Source organism: Macaca thibetana, chromosome 14 (genome assembly GCF_024542745.1).
Source record: "Macaca thibetana thibetana isolate TM-01 chromosome 14, ASM2454274v1, whole genome shotgun sequence".
NCBI classification, from domain to species: Eukaryota; Metazoa; Chordata; class Mammalia; order Primates; family Cercopithecidae; genus Macaca; species Macaca thibetana.
The window spans coordinates 122,672,050-122,690,049 of NC_065591.1; the positions used below are offsets into that span (position 1 = coordinate 122,672,050).

The following is an 18,000-nucleotide window of genomic DNA, read 5'->3' on the forward strand; positions in this document are numbered from 1 at the left end:
ATGGAACTGGAGACAATGACCAAACTTCCACCATCAACAGCCCTGCTGGCTGCATGCCAGGAGCCCCAGGGCCATACTGAATTTACATATAAATTAGCATACGTGATTTTTTTTTTTCCCATCAGAATAAATGCAGGGAAGCATAATATTTGCTCATACTTTGAATCGTCTCTGAATAGATGAGTAGCAAAGTGGTGGTGCAAATTTATCTAAGGTGCCATCTGATTTTGTGGTCTTGTTCCTACCTTGGGGTAGGGGTGGTGGCGACAGGACTATCTTAGACCTTATCACATTCTACCAAATCCCGAATTTCTCAAAAAGAATGATGGCCTTATTTGTACTACCCTCACCCAATCAGCCCTGAATAGGCTTCAGTGTGTCGTAATAGAACAAGGCTGCCCAATTTTAAGACAGAACTACCCCCAAAGACCCCCGTATTGCATGCCAGTCAGATGTGGCCAAGGTGGTGTCTGTTTTCTCTTTCGGGGGAAGGACACTGAAGTCTGCCAGCTATCTCTTATCAAACTTGCAGAATTACTGAGGCAGCCCAGGTCTTGCCTGCAATAATCCCCCCCTATTGCATGGACCCAGTGGGACTAGTTAGAATGCAGTACACATTCCAAGGCGATTTTTTCTTCTCCTCTGTTTTTGTTTTAAGCTGGTTCTTCCTAGAGCTGCTACTTCCTGTGCCTCCTGCCTCTTGAAAAGGTGCCTGGTGCTAGTGGCAGGTTAGGAACCCCTCGCTGACCTGCTCCTCCCCCCAACCCAACCAGCAACCATGATCCAGCTTAGGTAGGAAGGGGGGTTTCTGAGGGAATCAGCACGATTAGTGACGCGGACAGGAGGGGGCGATTAGCTCCCTGGCGCTCTGGCCCTAAGATACACCAGGGTTGATTAAGCAGAGGCATCTCTTTCCTGGGCGCAGACGCTACGGAGCTGGATCAGATGCTGTCCTTTGCAGCACACCCGCCGCCCACCTTCTGCCACTGAGAGCCTCTGAAAGGAATGGCTGGTTGTGCTGCAGCTTCCTCTTTCTAGAAAACCGACCATTTCTCCTTCGAAGGATTATTGTTTCTTTTAACACCTTCCGATTTGCTTGGGTAGGTTCCTCTCTTACCTTTCTCATTTCCTCACCTCTCCTCACATCCCGCATCCACTTAGCAGCTAGCTTGAGACACAGACAGGGCAGAGGAGGAGGAAAAGGTGCCTTGGCAAAGTTCACACTCCCCTTCGCGCAGCACCCAGGAGGTGGGCAGTGGGCGCCGTTCAGCTAGGCAGGCAGGCCAGGTTCCTGCCATGTACAGTACACATGTGGTGCCAGCAGCAGCTTGAAGTGGGCAATGCTTCTGATATTCATGGGTGGTAGACGAGACCATGACAATATTTACTGGCAAAGTGGAAACGTTAGCCTGGATGTTTGGCCCCTGGGCCTGATATAGGCATTGTAGGCTCTTGGAAGCATGGCAGCAAGGGGAGGGGTCAGGGAGCCTCACTGAGTGGAACTTGCCTGCCAGGCTTGGGGCTGCCAACTTGGGGCAAGTTCCTGGCAAGGTGTGCACAGTGGCACAAAGGTAGCTCACCTCCACCCTTTGCATTAGGAGGCCACTCCAACGGGGACGGCCCTCTGAGCATTCGCTCAAGCGTGCCTGGAGACTGTCTGCCGTGGCCAGCAGGTCTCACGGCATGAAGACCATTCTTGAAATTGCAGCTTTAGTTATCAGGCACAGAGCCTGGTCCTGGTCCTGATTCTTCCCTTTTTTGGTTCCCTTAAAGCCTAATATAAGCCCCGAAAACCCGTCTTATCAGCTGCAATGTACAGTCCCTGACTTCTGTTCTTTCTCAGTAACCTCCTTCTGTAGCGCTGGTTTTAATTCAGGGGTCCTGAATAGTGTTTTCCGGTGTCCTTCTTGGTTCCCTGCTTGAGGTGATAGCATCTAGACTGCCTCCTGGCAGATTCCTGGGTTCTGCTCTGTGCCTGCGTGCTGTCTGCCATGCTGGTACTGGCTCCTTTTCTTGACAGGACAAACAACCTGGTGTTGATTTTAGCCAAAACTTGTCCCTTGGGATGAAGTGAGCTCTCTCAATATCCCAAGAAATGGCAGAATTTCTGAATCAGTATGGGGCATGTGATTCTGACGTGTGCAAGAGACACGTGCTGGAGAGATGTGCAATGCTCTTACCGTTCAATCATGGTAGATGCACACTTTGGGTAAGATGAACAGGTCTGTGATTTGGCTTTTTTCCAAGTATTTTGAATTCAAGCTCATGGTCTGCTTCTGCCCACAAACTAGAATGCTAAAGATTAAAAAACAAACAAACAATCCCAGCACTTTGGGAGGCCGAGACGGGTGGATCACGAGGTCAGGAGATCGAGACCATCCTGGATAACACGGTGAAACCCCGTCTCTACTAAGAAATACAAAAAAAAAAACTAGCCGGGCAAGGTGGCGGGCGCCTGTAGTCCCAGCTACTCGGGAGGCTGAGGCCGGAGAATGGCGTGAACCCGGGAGGCGGAGCTTGCAGTGAGCTGAGATCCGGCCACTGCACTCCAGCCTGGGCTACAGAGCGAGACTCCGTCTCAAAAACAAACAAACAAACAAACACCCACATTGCTCTCTGTCCTGCTGTAGCAGAGGTCCTACAAATGCTTCAAACCCCCAATATGTATGGTCTCCAGGTTTCAAGCCACTTCTAGTGGTCTGAACATAGCTCCATGGGGAACATGTACTTCTAAGCTCAAACTGCTCTGTTTTTGGTAGGGGAAAATCTTTCCCTCTGTGGGCCCATCTCCCCACCTGCCCGCCAGGCCGGGGGGCGACTCCCTTGGGTGTTGTAAGGACTCATTAATGCTTGTAACACTCCAAACATGTGGTGCTAAGTGGAACTCCATGCTGAGATTATATTTATGCAGTTTACTTCCTTTCTGCTCTATTGTCTTGTTACGTGTTTACTTTATGTCTGTAGTCATTTGAAATTCAATAAAACCAATTAAACATAAAAAAAGAAAGCATGCAGGAATAAAGGAGTCCATGGCATACAGGTTGGAAGGGTCGAAGGGTACCATCCCAGTGTTCCTGGAAGCATCTCCTCCCCTCTGTGGGAGGTAGCTTCATCTTATCCGAGAGTGCACTGGGGAAGGGCAGAGGGGCTTTCGAAGGCACTTGCAGGGAGCATGCCTCCCACCCCTTTGCAAAAGGAGGCTTCAGTGTGGGACTGCAGTGTGAATGGTGGAGAGGGGGAGCACTAGGGAGGATGGAGCTAGAGGTAGGAGTTTCAGAAAAAATAGCTCTAATCTGGATTGGCAAAGGGTGGGAAAAAAGAGCTCTATCCTCTGCTTTGACTATGATTTTGGTCAGTAACCTCTGAGAGCTTTATTTTTTCTTTCATGTATGTATGCGTGTATGCGTGTACGTATGTATGTCTTTATTTATGTAACCTTATGGATTAAGCCTGCTCTTGCTACCACTGCTTACACTGAAAAGATATAGGAGTGCATCCGTTTTCCTTCCCATTCTCTCTCCCTCCTTCCCTCCTTCTCTCCTTCTGCCCACTCCCCCTACTTCTCTGTTCTCCACCTTTTCTTTTTCTCTTTCCCTTTTTCTTTCTCCCTTTCGTTTTTCCTTCTCCTCTATGGGAAAAGTAATTGATCAGTTGACAGATCTAGGTCAAGCTGGCAGGGGTTGCTCTGCTTCATGCAGGCTTGCCTAGGAGAAGGAGGGGAGAGCCTGTCTTCACAGTTCACAAGGAGCCCAGCTGATGTGATGGAAGCGGGGAGGGAGGCCAGTGGACCATGGGCGAGTTCAGCCCCCATCAAAAGGTTCTCTGGGATCCTATTAATTACAGAGTCTTCTATTATTTGGTATCTCTCACACTCTAATTTTCCATATCAAATTTATCTTTGCCTATTTCCTGCTTTTTTTCTCAGCTTTTATAAGCTGCCTGTTTCGGTTTTTCTTTTTCTTCTTTCTACTTGCCCCTCCTTTCTCTTCTCCTTTTCTACTGCTTCTAAAATCATGACAGGAGATCACAGAATCTCCCCTGCTTAAGTCATATTAGAGAAATGGCCTTTTGTTTATTTGCAAGCGGAGAAACAGAAACCCTGCCAGAAGAGCTCTGTAAGTCATTTGCAAACTGCAAAACAAACCAACAAAGATTCACATTTTCATTGCGGAGAAGAGAGTATTTCAAGAGAGACTGTCAAGCTAAGAAATCAAATATTGGAAAACACATTCTTCAGCTCTGTTACTAAGGACATCTTAGGTTACTAAATTTGATTCTTTTTTTTAGCTTCTGTGAGAGTATTGCCCTTTGCGATAATAAAAGACTGATCAAAAGACTGCTGGTTTTGGCTTTACTTACTCATTCAAATTCACTCTCTAGCGGTGCTTCCTTTGCTCATCTTGGAAGTGTCACCAAACTCTCACCCTAACACAAAATCCATCTGGTTGTTTATTTGTCCACTGGTTCAATCACATCCAAGTGCTTATTGAGTGCCTACTATGTTCGGTGCATTGTTTTAGGTGCCAGAGATACAACAGTGATGAAAAAGCAACTAATGGATAAGACCAAAGACCTAGTTGCATCTCTCAGATTTGGTTTGGCTTGGCATCCTTTGTCATAAATGGAAATCAACAATAGCAGTACCAGAAGCAATGGTGGAGACTCCATGACACAGCTTCTGGCCTCCTGTGCAAATGATGACAGATGGCAGGAAAGTAACTAGCCCTCAATCCTTGTTTTGAGACGGGTTTGGGGAGAGGAGGTGCACACCCTGACTCTGGGTTCTCATAACACAGAGATGCTGCCTTTGCTACTCCACACAACCTCTTGTAGAAAGGGAGCTCATAGATGTCTTTGGTATATGTAGGATGGGGAAGGCTGCTGTGAGTTCACTGCCTTTGTGGTCATTGTCTTGTGTGTTTGAGTTACTGATTGATGCTGAACATCACTGTCACCTCTCTGGCCTCTCCACCTCCTTTATGCCCTGACTTCTGCACAGAACTGGAGGGCCAAGAAGATAAAGGGAGAACACCAGACAAGGCCAGGGAAGAATTTGCCTCAGACAGCTTTCTGGATGAGGCAAATACTATTCATCTGACCTCTGGGAGGGATTCAGATTTCAGGGTAGAGCTAAGATCACCTGCTCTATGAGAACGCCTTCAATTTGCTACCCACTCATCACATCTTAATTTAGAGTTCCTGGAATAATACAAATGCATCATTAACAAAAGGAATTTCTTTGTTTTCTTCTGGTGGGATACAATGTTTTGGACGTCACATTGTATAGTTGTTCTCCTACACACCCGTCTTCTTTTAATCCATGGATCGTGTTTGCAGAACTATGTGTGCAGAAGTAGCAAAGGTGCTCTGGTGCTCAGGCCGTGTACTATAGCCGCACCCTGAATGCTTTAGGGGGGCTGCTGCTATCTGCATTTCCATCATGGTGGCAGTGATCATTCCTAGGTTTTCTTATAAACAAGAATAGGTAATTACCTTTCTCATAAACCCATGATTCTTCCGAGTCCAGTGGTCTAGAGCAATTATACATCTCCCAGGTTGATCTCAGAAGTCAGAATGACCCTCAGCGGGTAGGTGCAATCTGCATTTATTTGCAATACTCTGTCCAAGCCAGTGGTTTGCAAACTTGCCATACCATAGAATCACCTGGAGAACTTTATAAAAATAACAATGTCTGGACCCTATCACAGACCAATTAAATCAGAATCCCTTTGGATGGGGCCGTACACTGATATTTTTAAGAGCTCTCCAAGAAGGCCTAATTTGCAGTCAGTTGAAAAGTGTACCTCTAAAGCCATCTGAACATGTTCAAAGACCTTGGGTAAGACACATCCCCTATATGGGCTTCAGTTTTCTCACTTTAAAATAAAACACTTGGACTGAAAGATTTTCAAGTCTCATTCCAAGTTCAACATTTGGCAATACTGCAAATAGTCTTTTTGAGTATAGTTATTGATAGGTAGTGGTGCTAAAAGAAAATACTCAGCACCAGCCTCTGCCTGCAGGAAGCTAAGAATATAAACAGCATCACAGACGAATGAACAGAGTCAGAACATGTAAGCGGTGTGTGTGCGTGCAAACTCTACATGCTGTCTCATACATATGATGCTGTGTGTTCATATATGGATGCATTTATTTACCTATAAAGTATACTTAGAATGGAAGGAAAGGATTAACTTGTCATGGGTAGGGGGAATAGAACTGAAAATGACTCTCAATTGATCAATTCCTAAGCCTTCCTTCAAGAGAAATTCAGGAGGCATTTGATTGAGGGTCAAAAACGAATGTGTTTGAGCTGGATTGGAGAGTGCTAAGCAATGAGGAGCCTTAGAAGAAGCTCCATCCTTAGGTGTGAGAATTACATATTTCTCTTCCACCTAGCCTCCCTGCCCCTCCCCAGGAATCAGTTATCCAGCTGCATTGCTTCCACTGCTCCCTCCTTCTCATGGTCAATAAAGACTCATGCTCAGAACCTCAATGACAATTTTGCAGCTTCGTGTGTTAGGTAGAAGTGATGCTGGCTCCACTCATATGGCCGGGTCAGCTCCTGTGGTGTGTGCAGGAGTGAAAACTTGTTTGTTTTCTGATGGAGTCAGCAGATCTAAGAGGCACATTAGAACGGGGCTACTGGCAGATCTGTGCCAAGTTTAGTCTCTGGACAACCCACACACCCACCTGGCTCCCCAGAGTGTTCATACTGCTCTGCCAGACAACCCTTGAAGCACAACCAGCTCAGGCTCAGAGGGACTTTCAAGATACTTCATTTCAGTTCCTCTCTTTGGGCTCTGACCCCTCAATAATGCAGCTGCAGTGGTCCTCCAGCCTCTATCGCCAACGATAGGAACTTGCATCTCTATAGAAGTCCATTGCATCTGACTGTCAGATTTCAGAGAGATAGGAGGATGGGAAGAAGAGGCAGGGGAAGAGGTAGGAGAAGGAGATTCTGCCTTCTTATAGAATCCAGCCAAAGGTCCTGTATCTGGAGAGTGATTATAACATAGTGGCCCCAGGGCCAGATTGCCTTGAGCCAAACCTGGCTCTGCCTCTTTCTAGTTTGAGATCTGCGGCAATTGAATCGATCTCTGTGCAACTCAGCTCCTCTTCAATAAGATAGAGATAATTATAGGACTTACCTTGTAAGGTTATTATAAAGATTAAATAAGTTAATGCAAATAAAGTGTTTGAATACTGCCTTGTACATAGTAAGCTCTCAATAAATATTACTTAATTCTACTACCCACAGGACTAGTCTAATTTTTCTACAACATGACTGTTTTCAAATATATGAAACTGTGATTTCTTCCCTTTTTCCCCTGAATCTCCTCTTTACGAGGTTAAATATTCCAAGGTTTGCCTCCTATTTTCTATAAAATCATCCATTAACAGAGTGCTGGTGGTTCTCTCCAGAGTTCTTCTTCTTCTTCTGCGTCCTTCTTCCAGTCTTCTCCCAGTGTGTCCTGGTAGCCCAGATTATTAGAGCACAGCACATTATAGCTTCTCCCGATTCCAAATCCAAGTAGAGTGAAGTCTCAGCTCTCTGGCAAGGCGTGTAAATCCTCAGGGTCTGTCCTCAGTTTGCCTCTCCCCTAAACCGAGGCACTCCCTGCTCCATGGCCTCTTTGGGGTTTCCCGTTGCTCCCTCTGTATAGCACACGTGCATGCTGTTCCTTCGGCTTATGTTCAGGCCCCACCCTGCCCCTCTCTACCTAGAAAATGCTTTTGATAATTTCAGACTAAATTCAAAGTTCGGTACTTTTTCCTTTGAGTCTTTTTTTTTTTTTTTTTTTTTTAAGATAGAGTCTCATGCCCAGGCTTCAGATGCAATGGTGCCATCTCATCTTACCACAACCTCAGCCTCCCAGATTCAAGCGATTCTCTTGCCTCAGCCTCCAGAGTAGTTGGGATTACAGGCATGTGCCACCATGCCCAGCTAATTGTTTTCTATTTTTAGTAGAGATGGGGTTTCTCCATGTTGGTCAGGCTGATCTTGAACTCCCGACCTCAGGTGATCCACCTGCCTCAGCCTCTGAAAGTGCTGGGATTACAGGCGTGAGTCACCGCGCCCGGCCGAGTCTTCTTACTCCTTCTCTTATGCTTGCCTTGCTCTTTTTCTTACCTTTTCTGTTCATATCTACAACATGTTAGTGTAGGTGACCTATTTACATGTCGATCTCCCCCAACCAGGCTGTGGGCTCCAGAAGGGCCAGGACTGTCTTATTTATCTTTATATACCTAGTACACATAGCACAGCCCCTTGGATAAATGTGACACTCAGTGTTTATGGATGAAAGGAAGGGAGGAAGACCTGAGATGTCACTAGGTATTTCAGCTGCCCTATAACTCTGCCGACTTAAGGTGAGCTATTGTTCATTCAACTCTTCCTTATCGTTTGCCCGAGTTGTTTCACTAGGTATGCAAGAGCCTGACCTCAGAACTTACCCTTTCTATTATAAAGCCATTTTCTTAGATTCAGCTCATCTCTTCTGTCTGACAGATCCTTTTTTTTAGATCCTAACTTATTTTCCCCATACATTAGTAACCCCTCCTGGCTGTAATCAATAATAAACTGGATGTTATGCGTACCTATGTAGTAGTACTTGTGGAGCTCAGTATTTCAGGCTCAACTGACCCAAGAGTGGAAAAGTCATTCTAATGGTGAACTGCTCAGATCAGTAGGGGAAGGGGGAAGAACCTACGCTCTACATCTAGGTGAGGTGCTGGCATCAGAGGGAAGAATGGGGATAGGGAAGATTGAACCTAAGAAAAGAGGAAAATGACTGGATGAATTTATCCAGTTGGAGAAGGTGAAGTGGTCCAATGTTTTTTAGCTGTTTCTCCAAATCTAGTCTCCCTTTCTTCCACAAAGCTGTCCACTAGGGTACTTGACTCTCTTCCTGAACAGTCAAGAGGGAACTCAGCCCAGACATGGAATAGATTAATCAACAGCTTTTTTCCTCAGTGCAATTGATGATATATGAACATTTATAGTTGGATAAACCATTTTGCTACTTCTGAGGACAAATAAGAATTAAGTAATCATTCTACGTTTCCTCTTCCTTTTCCATGAAAACTTCCCGATAAAAGGATCTAAATGCCATATTGTCATCTTTTCCATTATTTTCTCATACTGCTAACTCCTTGTCCAAGGTCAAATAATTTAATAATTAAATTCAGAAGCTTTTTCATGGACTCCTAGAGTTGTCAGATACCATGGCATTTCACTTGCCCTGTCTCCTCCCCAAGGCAACAATACCGTCTGAACTATGTTGATTAATTCCTGCTCGAGAATTCCAGAGATTTCTAGTGGCCAGACACTCACTACCTGGGTTGTGGCTCTCAGTTCTGGTTGCCTATCAGAATCACCTCTGGAGATTATTATGAAGCAGATGCCCAGGTGTGACTCTCAAAAATTCTCCTGGCACAGGTCGAAATAGGGCAAGTTCATCTCTATTTCAAAAGAACAACAGATGATTCTATTGGGAGGTACAGCTAAGCATAACTGATGTTAACACTCTTTTTCATAGCTGATAAACTATGTGAGAAAGCACTTTGCAACTCTGGCAGGCATTTTCGATGCCTCCTCAATATCAATTCTATCCTTTCTCTTTCAAAATAATACTCTAAATTTTTTCATAGTAGGAACATGCCCATTTAAAATACTCAACTTCCAGATTCTGTTATAACAGGATATGGTCATATACTGCGGTTCAGGCCAATGGAATACAAGCATAACATGACTGGGTACTATGTGGAGGGTTGTACGTGGATGGCCTGTGCTTTTTGGACTTTATTATTTTCCCTTCTTGACTTGGAGACTGTGATCCCTCCTGGAGGTGCAGGGTCCCACTTACAAACAGGAGGAGAAAGGACACATACCAAGAATGACAGAGAAGGATGCTTGTAGGTCAAACCACATGGACTTGCTGTTTGGGTAAATAAAAGAATAATTGAGTATGGGTAATTTCACAGGGGGAACTCAGGTTCAAGATGACCTAGCAGCTGCACCAGCTCTAGAATGCATAGCTCTAAAGTTATCATCACTTGTGAAAACAAATCTCCATTTAATTAGTTTTCTTTTCCTTGCAGCTGAATACAATTCTAATGAATCTACGTGGAGCAAAAATTTGCCTCTCCCTAAGTTTTGCCTTTAGAGCTATCAGGATAGAAGCAATAGTGTATGATCCACTTTCTAAGAGATGACTATCACAGACCCTACTTATCTTATCGTGGCATTCTTAGTTCTTTCTTGTGATCCTTGCATGGCACAGTTTCTGGAGCACTAATCATCCTGATGATTATCTTTGAAACATGACCAGTTTGATAATGATCAACTGAAAAGGTGTTGCCAGAGCAGACTCTGCCAGCTGTAATCTGATTGGCAAAGTAGAAAGTGAACTGTTACTTAGCAGATTTTGGACTTTATAGTTACATAGGTTCATTTAATTATTGTGTTAGTTTCATTCTTTTTTTCAGACATGCCACATCATTGGCTCATTTTGAGGCTGTATTTGTTCCTCTCACAAAAAAACTGATTCCACAAGACCCTGCCTATCCTTGCTCACAGGTGATCTTCTCTGAATGATCTTTTTAAATGCTTAAAGCTTTATTGCCCCTGTGTCCATCGTTTAAATCCATTGAAATTATTTTTGGATCCCGATGAGATGTCTTCATCAGCTTTGTGTTATCTCCAAATGATACAGACATGGCATCTCCACATCATTGAATTTAATGATAAAAGAGCAACATAATCGATCCGAAAGCATGGCCAAGTGCTTACTTACATTTATATTTCATCCATTTCAGAATTATTTGTTCAGACCCTACTAGGTATTAGGCATACACAACAACAAGGCAGGCATAGTTCCTGCACTCAGTTAAATAGACAAGTGACTATCATGTCGTAAGAGCTGGGATAAAAGCAGGTCAGTTTGCTATGGTAGCATTTGGGAGACTTTTCAGGACAGAAAAGTTCTCTGGAAGGAAGATATGTTAAAGCTGAGAGATAAAGGTGAATAGATTTAACCAGGTGAGAGGAGAGATGAGTTTTGTAAGTGGAAGAAACTGTATATGCTAATGTCTCAGGACTGTGATATCAAATTTGGCTAGATTGAGTGTGTTTGTATGGGGTGATGGGAGGAGGAAGGTAGGTGGAAAGAATACGTAGAGAGGTAGGTAGAGGTCAGGGCTGGAACTGTTTTTATTGAAGATTTTATACTGAGGGAAAAGGGTGCATTGAAGGGTTGTATGCCTGGGAGTAACATGATCACACTTGCAGTTGTAGTGGTCAAACAACATGATTTGGGTTAGCTGAAAATGGTAATGTGTCATTCTAGTTGCAATATGGGAAATGAATTGAAGTTGGGCAAGACTAGAGGAAAGGAAGCCTTCTAAGGGACATTGCAACCAGTTAGGCACGAGGTCACCAGAGTGACAGCTGCAGAGAAGGAGAGACATGGGGGTATTCAAAAGTTGTGGAGGTAGAAGGGTTGAGACTTGGAGATGGACAGGGAAGAAGAGGATAAGTAATAAAGAAACCGTAAGAGGACTTCTGTTTTCTAAGTGAATGGCTTAGAGGTGGATTTTAGAGAGATAGCAAGGAATGCAATTTGGGTCATGATGGGTTTAACAGTAGCTTTCCAATATGAGGTTGGCTAGATGGATCTGAAACTCTGGAGAGGTATCTGGGCATGAACAAAGACAGTCTTTAACACAGATACAATTAATTATCCAGGGAGAGAGTAAGGAATACATAAAAAAGAATTGAGGGCAAGCACTAGTCCTTAAAGGCTGGGAGGAGAAGGGATCTGAGAAAGCAGATTGACAAAAGTGGACAAATACATAGGAGACAAATCTGAAAGCATGAGGCCATCAAGGCCAAATGATGCAAATTTGAGGAAGGCAGGAATGTCAGCAGTGTCACATGCTTCTAAAGAATCAAGGGAGATTATATTTAGTTGCAATAATCTCTCCCATGTCCTTGGGGATAACAGTTTTGTGGGGCAGAGCAATGGAGTGGGGATACAAATGGGAAGAAGAAGTGGAGTCAGAAAATGAGTGTAATTATTTCAAAAGGTGACAGAGAGAGAGAGAGAGAGATGGGCAGGGGCCAGGGAAGGAGAGGCAAGAAGGATGTGGGGATGGCTGGCCAGGTGAGGCCCTCAGGGAATACAAACAGGTGGGAGGAGTGGCGAATCCTGAGCATGGGTAGAGAAAGAAGTCTTGAAAAAGACTGCTTCCATTACTCTTTCAAGTGAGGAAGGAGAGAAGTGTTCGAGAATATGCATTATGATTAGATTCAGCTGCAAATGACAAAAATGATGCAATTAGAGTGGCTTAAGTAATGTAATCTGTATCCCTCTGGTTATGGAAATACTCTACTTTGTCTGTTCATGGCTAGTGAGGTGTTCCCTAAACTCAGGCATCCAGGCCTTTCTGCCATCTGGACCTGTTGTACATGGCCTTGCCTCCATGGTCTGAGGTGGCAGCATCTGTGTGCCAGAGTGGAATGAGGGAGAGATGAAGAAGAGGCAGGAGGTACCTGGGCATTGCCCCCTGCAGATGCTCCTGGAGGCCATCACATGGCATCCTTGCTCACCTCTTCTTGGCCAGAACTCAGCCACATTGCCACACCTAAGTACAAGAGCATGTGGGAAACTCACAATCCCCTGTGGATGATCATATGCCCAGACAAAGTCAGGGGCCTATCACCATGGAAAGAGGGATGGACATTAAGAAACTATTAGTGTGTCATATGAAAGGAGGAAAAATTAGTATTCCCTTGATAAGGATGGAAGAGGCCCTCAAGTCCATAGGGTGCACATATGGTTAAGGCATTACCACCATAAAACCATGATGTTTCAATATCACCAGTCATTAGGGAACCACAGATGAAAACCACAATGAGGTACAACTTCACACCCATTAGAATATCGCTGATGAAATAAAAAAGGAAAATAAATATTGGTGAGGATGTGGAGAAATTGAAACCCTTGTGCATTGCTGGTGGGAATGTAAAGTGATGCAACCACAGTGGAAAGAGTTTGGGGGTTTCTCAAAATGCTAAACAGGCTGGGCTCAGTGGTTCATGCCTATAGTCCTAGCACTTTGGGAGGCTGAAGCTGGAGGATTGCTCAAGCACAAGAGTTCATGACCAGCCTGGGCAATATAGAAAAACCCCATCTCTACAAAAGAAAATTTTTTTTTTTTAATTTTCCAGGTGCAGAGGTGCACACCTATAGTCCCATCTACTCAGGAAACTGAAGTGAGAAGATTGCCTTGAACCCAAAAATTCAAGGCTGCAGTGAGCTGTGATTGCACCACTGCACTCCAGCCTAAGCAGCAGAGCAAGACTCTGTCTAAACAAAACAACATTAAACATACTAAATCAGTCAGTGAATTGGAAACAAAAGTAAACTAAACATGGGATTATCATATGACTCAGCAATTCTACTCCTGGGTATATATCCAAGAGAATGGAAAGCAGGGCCTCAAAGAGGCATTTATACATCAATGTTCACAGCAGCATTATTCACAACAGTGAAGGTAGAAACAACCCAAGTGTCCATCATCAACAAATAGATCAACACAATGAGGTCTGTGCATAAATGGGTATTATTCAGTCTTAAAAGGGAAGGAAATTCTGACACATGCTGCAGCGTGGATGAACTTTGAAACCATTATGCTAAGTGAAATGAGCCAGACACCAAAGGACCGATAAGGTGTGATTCCACTTACACGAAGTACGTAGGATAGGCAAATTCATGGAGAGGCTATCAGGGGCTTGCGGGAGGAGGGAAACAGAGAGTGATTTAATGGTCACAGAGTTTCTGTCTGGGATGATGAGAAAGTTCTGGAAATGAATGGCGGTGATAGTTATATAATATTGTAAACATACTCAATGCCACTTAATTGTACACTTAAAAAAATGGTTAAAAGGGTGAATTTTATTTCATGCATATTTTACTAGAATAAACAAATGAAAATTAACAAAAGAGATAATCAGCTCTCTCTGGCGTAGGAAGGAGGCAGGTAAATGTGTAAGCTTGGTGGCAGGAAGTTAAAGGAGCTTGCATTTACTGGCTTTTGTTTTCCCTGAGTATAATGCAGGGAAAATGTGTGTGTTTGCACACACCTGTGTCCAGGTCCACATATTTGTGTCCATATACCTGCAGCCTGGTTAAAGGACCGAACTAGTTGCTTGTGTAATGGGAGAGACAGCTGACGAGTGAACAAGATAATCCTATGCAGTATTAATCACTTTTCCCTCAGGCCACTGTCTTTTCTCTGGACTCTAAATAAAAATATAGTCTACCCCAGTCTTCTTTCTTTATCTCTTTTTTTGATTCTGGTCCTACCATTTAGGGCCATCTTCCAAACATATCCAGAGCTCATCATTTACTCCTTTCTTGCATTGCCTTTTTAAGGAATTAAAAAGATATGTTTTTATCTTTACAAATTACAAAGCATATTCATATCAAATACATTTCTTAATCTCCACATCAATCAGAATATCTTTTCTCATCCCAGTCTATCATTAAGGTTAGGAGCTGAGTTTTTTCCCCAAGCCCTTATTTTCCTCATCTTTCAAATAGGATATATGAATTTCCTTGGAAGGTAGTTTTCACATTTAACCGAATTAACTGTGTGAAAACTTTCGGCACTCAACTCATATTGCAAAATTAAAAGCCAATGTTTTTGAAGCTCGCTGACAGCACAGGTACTTGTGACTGGACCTCCCTATCGCCTGATTCCCTCTCTTGGCTCTCTCTCTCTCTCTCTCTCTCTCTCTCTCTCTCTCTCTCCCCCTCTCTCTCTCTCTCACTCTGTTCCCAGCACTCCGCTCTTCACTCTGCTCCATCGCCCTAGCAAACACTGAACGCTGGTGCCCTTCCACAGCTCTGTACATTTGCAGGAGCTGCTTTCTAACGGGAGTGTTCTTCCGTGGCCCCAGCAAACACTGAACACTGGTGCCCTTCCACAGCTCTGTACATTTGCAGGAGCTGCTCTCTAATAGGAATGTTCTTCCTGCAGGATCAGGACAGTGGAACACTGTACATTCTCATCTTAGTGTTGAGTGATGATGGAGTAAATAAGACCAGGGAAAGAATTTAAGAGGCTGAAAAAGGAGAACAACAATAGCAGAGGAGGGTAACTTTATTTAACAACAAAGTATTATATATTTCAAAATAGCTAGAAGGCTTGAAATGTTTCTACCACATAGGACCAATGTTTGAGGGGATGGACACCCCTAGCACCTTGGTTTGATCATTACACATTCTATGCATGCAGCAAAATATCACAGGCACCCCATACATATGTACTAATATTATGTATTAATAAAAACATTTGTAAAAAGAAAATAAACCTGAAACCCGCTCCCCTCTTAAAAAAAAATGGAGAACGAAAGTTTGTTAAGACTGACTCCAACCCATCATTTTTATACTTAGCCTTCCTGGGGACCCTGGTTTCTAATCTGCCCTGGGAAAAGAGAAAGGAATCTGTGACACCTAGCATCATTAGACCAGGACTCTCCAAGCGTGGTCTCCAAATCAGAAAGTATGGGGCCAGAACCCAGCAATCTGTGTGTCAAGAAGCCCTTCAGGATATTCATCCTAAAATTTGAGAACCATTGATTTAAAAGAGTGTGAAGACTGAAAGTCGGGAGCTCTTTCTGGAAGGGCCACTCCCAGGGCTGGACATGGGGAAGAGGAAGCAGCAGCATGGACCCTGCCTCTTGGGAGGGGCCTCAGTGTCTCTCAAATACTCTCACCTTAGAAAAAATCCACTAAACCACCGGGACAGAGGAGGCTTGGTGGTGTGTAAGTAGTATAAATATGTACATTCACTTATTTATGTACGTACATATAGATTCTCTTTGGCTAGGGCTGCCAGATTTAGCAAATAAAAATCCAGGACACCAGATATATTTAAGTTCCTGATCAACAAATGATTTTTATTATGCAGAGCACATACTAATACTAAAAGACATTTTTTTTTGTTTTTTTTTCAATTCGAATTTAATCGGGCATCTTCTTCTCGTTTTTAGCAGGCATCCTACCTTTTGCCCATAAGTATTAGGTACATCAGGGAAATAGCCTGATCAGAATCAGTGTCTAAAGGTAGAAGTGTGTTTTAATGGCCTCTTTATTTCCATTTTAATAGGAATGTGTATGAGTTAGCACAGAAGAAAAAGAATGCTGCTCTTTCTGGCTCATTGGATTATTTTAAGATCTGTATTTGGGGAAAGAGAAAGCAAGCAAGAGAATATAGGGAGAAAGATGGTGGTTGGCCTGGCGCAGTGGCTCCCACCTGTAATCCCAGCACTTTGGGAGATCGAGGCTGGTGAATCACTTGAGGTCAGGAGTTTGAGACCAGCCTGGCCAACATGGTGAAACCTCGTCTCTACTAAAACTACAAACATTAGCCAGGTGTGGTGGTGGCACGTGCCTGTAATCCCAGCTAATTGGGAGGCTGAGGCAGGAGAATTGCTAGAACCTGGCAGGCAGAGGTCGCAGTGAGACAAGGTCATGCCATTGCACTCCAGCCTGGGCGACAGGAACGAGACTTCATCACAAAAAAAAGAAAGAGAGAGAGAAAGAAAAGAAAGAGAAGAAAGAGAAGAAAGAAAGAGAAAGAAAGAAAGAAAGAAAGAAAGAAAGAAAGAAAGAAAGAAAGAAAGAAAGAAAGAAAGAAGAAAAGAAAAGAAAAGAAAGAAAGAGAAAGAAAGAGAGAGAGAGAGAGAGAAAGAAAGAAGAATGATGGTGGTCGAAAGTGGCCCACATGCCAGCAAGTCCTCCCCGCTAGTCAAATAACTGAGCACCTATTATGGGCCAGGCCCTGATTTACATGACCCTGAGTGAGATAAGCAGCAACCCTCTAGGAGGTTGAGCTTCCTGCCTTGGGCCTGGCTCCTGGGCAGGTTTCCTGCAGCCACCCCTTACCTGCCCCAGGTGACAGGATGCTACCCCAGAGGGTGGGACCTTGATGCTGTGGCTGGGCAGTGAATGACAAGCTTCCTAACGAGATGCAGCTGGGGGAGCAGCTTGCTGACAGAACAATTTGCCGGTGCCCAGAATATCCACCCAGCCTCGGCAAAGCGGCAGCCTGGCGGGCGTCAGGAGAAATTTCAGGATTTATCATTCGCCTTGGTGGCAGGTGTGCTGCGAGCCGCCCTACTTCCCGATGTGCTTTTCCAGACCTGCAGACTGGATGGGCAACCCACCCAGGCTTCCAGAGCCTCGGGAAGAACGTGTAAAACTATTTCCTATTTTTTTCCTCCTCCTGATCTGCTTGTGTTTATGTAAATGACTGGAAAAGCAGTTTTCGGCTTATTTTCACAGCTTAAGGGCTTCGTGAGAAGCTTATTATTGAAAAATTAGAAACCGAAAGCACCGTCTTAGACAATGAAATAGCAACCCAGCGACTATGTGTGTAAGGCTGGGTGTGCTGTAACTGGCTGCGTTACACATAGGAACTCCCCTGGGATTCAGTAATCAAACACGTGGCAACAGGTTGTCTGTTTCAACAGAGAGTGAGTAATCAAAGGAGATTTGCAGTTAATCCAAATATAACAGAGAAGCATCCAAGGGAAGCCCAGGAAAAGGAGACTAGAAGAGTGAGGGGTGGATGAGGCCAGAGCTTCCTGGTTTGGAGTTCCAGATGCAACAGAGAGAACTGGGAGAGGGGCACTCTCTCTGAGTGCTTGGGTTGGTCCATTTGCATTGCTATGAAGGAATACCTGAGACTGGGTAAAGTACAAAGAGGTTGATTTGACTTATGGTTCTGCAGGCTGTATTAGTGTGGCACAAGCACCTGCTCAACTTTGGGTGAGGCCTCAGGAAGCTTTTAGTCCTGGCCAAAGAGAAGAGATACTTTCAGGTCACACAGTGAGAAAGGGAGTAAGCAAGAGAGGAGAGAGAGGTGTCATGGTGTTTTAAACAACCTACTTTCCAGTGAACGAGAATCCATGACTTTGAGGAGAGG

At 44.2% G+C, this 18,000-nt stretch overlaps 1 protein-coding gene and 1 pseudogene across 4 annotated transcripts in view; both read left to right on the plus strand.

Annotated features, from left to right (window-relative positions):
- The window catches only part of NTM (neurotrimin), a 1,177,876-nt gene that overhangs the window by 215,925 nt on the left and 943,951 nt on the right, over nucleotides 1-18,000 (plus strand). The window lies entirely within an intron of this gene.
- LOC126936727 (uncharacterized) lies at nucleotides 12,763-12,877 on the plus strand (annotated as a pseudogene).